The sequence below is a fragment of the Symsagittifera roscoffensis genome, chromosome 2 (genome assembly GCF_963678635.1).
Source record: "Symsagittifera roscoffensis chromosome 2, txSymRosc1.1, whole genome shotgun sequence".
Taxonomy (NCBI): Eukaryota; Metazoa; Xenacoelomorpha; order Acoela; family Convolutidae; genus Symsagittifera; species Symsagittifera roscoffensis.
This window is the reverse complement of record NC_087063.1, coordinates 69,718,364-69,724,363: the sequence shown is the minus strand read 5'-3', so window position 1 is coordinate 69,724,363 and position 6,000 is coordinate 69,718,364.

The following is a 6,000-nucleotide window of genomic DNA, read 5'->3' as shown; positions in this document are numbered from 1 at the left end:
TCAAGCTCTCAAGGTCATCTAGGAACCTGTCTATCGATTCATCGTCCCTTTGCCTTCTCTTTTCAAATCGCATCATCGCTTGATGATCCTTCATGCCTGACCCAAAACGATTCAACAATATCTCGAAGATTTTATCCGCAGTGTCGCGTTCCTCTTCGTTCTTCGCAACCACGCATTTCAACGCCGTGCCTTCCAAGTTGCTGAGTATCGCTGTGCATGCTTGCCTCTCATCGTTCAAGTTGTCTTGTTCCAAGTGCAACCTCATGACTTCTACCCAAGTATCAATGCATCCAACTGAATCATCCTTGAATTCTTTCGGTTTTTTGAAAATTTTCCTGGATTTGTTACTTCCTCTATCACTCGAGTCGGTGTTCCTGGTGGCGAAGGCTTCTAGTGTCCTGTTCATCATTTCCCAGGTGCTTGCCCACGTCATAACATCCGGTCCCACGTTATTGTGAGTCGTGGAATCCCCTGGACCACTCGTCGTGTTTGCTGTTCCACTTTTCATAATCGCTTTGCCCCCCCCCCCGGTGCTGTACTCGCGGCATCCCGGGGTAATGTTAATGGTGTTGATTGCCGTTTGTTCCGTTGTGGTTCCACGAAGTTAACTCTATTGCCTTGCGTTCGTTCCGCTGCCGGCCTGTCCTGTGACGTAGAGTTTCTCAAGATGGCGTCTGGTTTTGCCTGTATTGCACATGAACTCTCAGCCTGGTCCCTACTCATTGTGTCCATTCTCGTTTCCAGACTCCCCAACTGGCTTTTCACTGCGTCATATCGTTGCTTCATTTCTTGCATGTCTTTTTTGATTTTCTTGCCTCGCTCTCCATCAGTGGCATCTACCTTGTCTGGCATCTGCTGAAGCTTTTCCTCTGTCGCTTTCGCCAGATTGAAAAAGTTGTCCAGGTACTCATGTTTGTTGTATCTTAATTCATTCTTTATTACCTCTCTATCCTCCTCGCTGTGCTTTAGTCTCTTGTCGATCTGATCTAGCTTCGCCATCAGATCGCCCAGATCGAGAGATGTTGTTTCATGGTCAGCTGTTGCCCTGTTGTTGGCTGCTGCTCCCGGTCTGACCTGGTCTTCGTTTTGGTCGGTGTCTGTCGTTTTCGTGGAAACTGTTCCGAATGTTTTGCCTTTCTCGGCCTTCGGTTCCTCTGTCACTATGTCTCTTGATTTCATCCCGACCATCATTGCTATCCTTTCTGTAAATGACGTTCTTTTTACTTGAGATTCGTCCTTTACTGTTTCTGGCATGTTGCCCGTCGTGTCCTCCCCCGTGTCTATCGGTGAGAATTCCATCGACTTTTGACTTTGTTCCTCTGCATTCGGCATCGGTGTCGACTCCGTCGTCTTCTTCTCCACCTCATCCACACTCTGTTCTGGTGTTTCTAGGTCAATCTCGATGGCGGGTTCCGCTTGTTTCTCTTCCGTGCCCTCTTTTGTTTTGTTCTCTGTATTACTCCTCGTGTTGACCATGCTAACTGAAAAGTTCTTCTTTGTTACCTTTGGGCCCATAGATGCCGTTTTACGTAGCGACGAGTTATATTTTGTCTTTGATTCTGTACATCTTTTTTCAGCCACCGGTACCCTGCTCCGTCTCATGATTTTTATTTACAATTGATTCTATTTACAATATTAGTATTTACAAAAACCTATTCTAAGAATAAAAAAAAATTGATAATAAAAAGAAAAACTACTTTTCTGTTCCTTCTAAGATTTTGTTAAAATTCTACTAATTCGTGATCCTAACAGTATCGAGTTCCGACTAGTCGTATTGCTTTTGATTCGATTTTTTCGACCTGTCTTAAGACCCTTTAGTACCGTCACCCCACTTCTTCGTGCTGTCCCAAGCTTTCTCTCTACTGTCCCAAGACTATTCGGTGCTGTCCCAGTACTTCTTGTTCGTGTCCCAAGACCCTTGCCCTAAGACGACTGTCCCGAGACTACTGTCCCAAGACTACTGTCCCAAGACTAGTGTCCCAAGACTACTGTCCCAAGACTACTGTCCCCAGACCCTTGCCCTAAAACTACTGTCCCAAGACTACTGTCCCAAGACTACTGTCCCAGGACTAGTGACCCAAGACTACTGTCCCCAGACTACTGTCCCAAGACTACTGTCCCAAGACTAGTGTCCCAAGACTATTGTCCCAAGACTACTGTCCCAAGACTAGTGTCCCAAGACCACTGTCCCAAGACCACTATCTCAAGACCACTGTCCAAGACCACTGTCCCAAGACCACTGTCCCAAGACCACTGTCCCAAGACTACTGTCCCAAGACCACTCTTCCAAGACCAGTGTCCCAAGATTTATTGTCCCAAGACCGTACCAAGACTGCTCTGGCCCAAGACTGTCCCAAGGCTGCACCGTCCCAAGACTGTCCCAAGACTGCACTGTCCCAAGACTATCCCAAGACTGCACTGCTCCAAGACCGTCCCCAGACTGCAATGTCCCAAGACTTCTTCGGTACTGTCCCAAGACTTGTCACGAAGTGTCTGGATAGTAGGATCTCTTCCTCTTCGTTGTGGGGACTCTTGAACCACTGTACCGTGTACCACCACTTGAGCTCTAGTAAAACTTTTCCCAAAATCCCTATCTTAATGGCCCAAATTTAAATACTAACCCCCCTGTATTTATCTCCCTTTCGTTGTTTCAGGCAATTTGAAGCCCCAACTTCTTCGCAGGTATCTTGTGATCACCTGTTCGTTCAAATACCAATAACAAATTCTCACCAAAACGTAAAAATTTAAACAGGAAAAAATTATAAAAACAGAGAGATGAACCCACCTAAAATTCAAAGCTGACAGATGTCAACTTTTATCCGAAAAAACGTCTGGTACCCGATTGCCACGCGTTTTTCTCCCCCCTGCTAGCGATCTTATGGGGGTATCACAAAAACTGTCTATGTCCGTTCCCGCCTCCCGATCCGACCAGGGTACCTACCTTAATTCGATGTTAAATTTGGATATCCGCTTCTTATAATCAACGCGTGTAAGAATCTAACGTAACTAAATCGACGATGCCGATCAATTAGTTACTCTAATGTGTCCCCCCTTTTTCCACTTTACAACCACCAACCTCTAACCTAACCAGCCCCCCTTCTAACCTCCCCCCTCTTTAGCCCCCCTCTTAAGCCGAAAATTACCTTGAGCGCCGGGTGCTAAACCTCTCGAGAGAAAACCGTGGAACCTGTTTCCAGGCCTGTTTGAGTAAAAACTTCCTCAAAACAGTGGGGTTCCGCTTATCCAATTTTACACTTATCTCCTAAAATGTAATGTGGATTTTAACGATACCCGTTTGACCAACTTGAGAACACCCCCGTCCTCTCTTGTTGCTTGGATTCCGTGCTGGTTGTTTCCTTGACTTGTCCTGTACCATCCGTGTCCAGCACGTACATCCCTTTCTCTGTTGGCATCCCTAACACCGGTGCCTCGCACAACTCTTTCTTTATTCTCTGGAATGATTCTTCAGCTGCGTTGTTCCACGTGAACTTCTTGCCTTTGTGTCTCATTAACTGTTGCATCGGGTATACCTTATCCGCGTAGCCCTTGATGAATTCCCTGTAAAAGTTCGCAAAACCCAGGAAGCTCATCAACTGGTGTTCCGTTTTTGGCGATTTCCAAGTTAGGACTGCTTCAACTGCATCTGGATCTGGTCTGATGCCGTGCCTGTTCACCATCCACCCCAAGTATTTTTTCGAATCCTTGAGTATCTCGCATTTTGATGGTTTGCACTTTAGCCCCGACCTCTTCATGCATGCAAACAACTCTCCAGTCGCTCGATGTGATCTTCCAGTGTTGGCGTCGCTATTACCACGTCATCCACGTAGCACATTACCAGATTGCCATACTTGTTTGTCACACCTATCAATGCATGTGCCATCACTCTAGAAAATAAGAACGTCCCCATACTTAGGTCTCAAAATACCCAAAATACACGAACATAAACAGGGTCGGAACAATCCGTTAAGTTACTTTTTATTGGACAGTGGAACTTCGATCCATTTCAGATGGATCAACCGAAAACTCGCCTTACCTCAACATACTTATCATAAAATGCACTCGGGAAAATTAAATTAGGTACTTACATAGCAGCACACTTGAGAAACAGAGTAATTAAGCTAATTATTAATTCTAGCATGAATATAATTGAATATAACTCAAGAAAATTTCTAACAATGAGTTCCAATCAAAGGAAATGAGTTTTAACTTGAGAAGGTAGTTTTGGATCTGAGCCATTGGGAGACTTCAGTTGTCTACCTTTCCATTGAAGGTTAACTCTGGTTCAGTTGAGTTTTGGTTTGCTCTTGTGATTGTTCTGTCTCCTATATCAGATAGGACAGCTCTACTCTCGTTTTCTACGACGGAAATTGCGAATAGCAATTTCCCACTGTGTTTATTTGACAACTTTCCAGCAATTGTAATTCGGTTGTTCTGATTTTATTTTTGATGTTTTCAGTTGTCGCGAGAAAACTGAGCATGACAGGCTCAATTCGAATTTTTGAAAAATTAAACTTCCTTCCAAAACCACGTATTTCGCATTCCTCAAGGTCAAACTTCCAGATATGACCGACTGGCACAAATGGCCGTTGTTGACGTTTCTCAGAAGTGTGACGCCACAATTCGAATTTTCAAAATTTAAGAATTTCCGAATCTTTCAGCCTTCACAATTTTTCTAATCGTCTGAATAACACTGTTAATCCTCTAAAACTGCTAATTCGGAAGGTTAGCTGCTAGCCCTTCGTATCTGTCTTTTTGTCAATTCTGGTCGAATGTCACAACTGTCGAATATTTCTATTTACCAGTTTTTCGATCAGATCATTTTATCCCACCACGCAGATGTTAACGACACTAATTCGAAAAAAAAACATTTTTTTGTGTATTTTTAGACTAAGGTCGGAATATGTTGTGCTACTTGCACAGTAACCGGCTATCCTTGTTACCATTTGATTTTTCAATTTTTTTTGTTAAAAAACGACTGTCTAATTTGACGTTAAGTTTAATTTGAAGAAAGGGGAGGAGGCCTCTCCCCTATGTCAGCGGATAAGCCCTTATTTTAGTCTAGAGATACTGTTAAGATTTGTGTAAAGTCCAATTTTTGAAATTTTGATCCTGCGTCAGGTTATATTCTAAAAAACAGTACCTTCAGTTTAAGCTGGGGCCGTAGTTTATCAGACGGTCAAAAGTATCATAGTAACCGAGGTTACAGTCATGAGTCCCTTCATCATGTATTTCAGTCAAAATCCTTGGAATTTTCTAGATATGGAAGTGATAATGATAAAAGAAGATGACAAGTGTTTAAGTCCTTTTCAATTAAAATCGATACGGGTTACGTTTCTTCAATAAGAACACGCAACTCGGATAAGCCCTTATCCGAGTTGCGTGTTCTTATTGCGAGCCATAGTTTTAACTTTAGTTTTTTCTCCATGCTTATAATTTTTCAGGCGTCAATTAGAATGCCATGTTATAACTTAGAAAGCAGCACATGCTCCAATGAGTCGCTCGTGTTTTTATTTGACGCAAATTTTTCTTCGATATAAAGTTTGTTTATTTTTTTTGCACATTAAGTGGATGACCTTTCATTTTTTTCTGTATATCTTTTTTTTGTGGGTAACCAGAAGGTCAAAAGTATCATAGTAACCGAGGTTACAGTCAGTAGTCCCTTCATCACATATGTCTGTCAAAGCCCTTGGAATTTTTCTAGATAAGGAAGTGATTCTGATAAAAAGAAAATGATTAGTGTTGATTATTAAACTGCATAAGGGTTTCGTTTTTTCAAAAGGAACCCGCAACTCGACACGAGAAAATATATATAAATGTATATTGTGCTACTAAAAAAAAGTTGAGTTGAAAGTTGTTTGTCAAATCTTGTGCCGATTACACATGCGTCGTTCGCAATCTGTACTGCCAGGGATATTCTCTGTTTTAAAAAGCTGCCTGCCCTGGGATCCTGGGTACATATGCTTAGGTTCTTGCAAAGCTTGCTTTAAAACAACTTCCGTG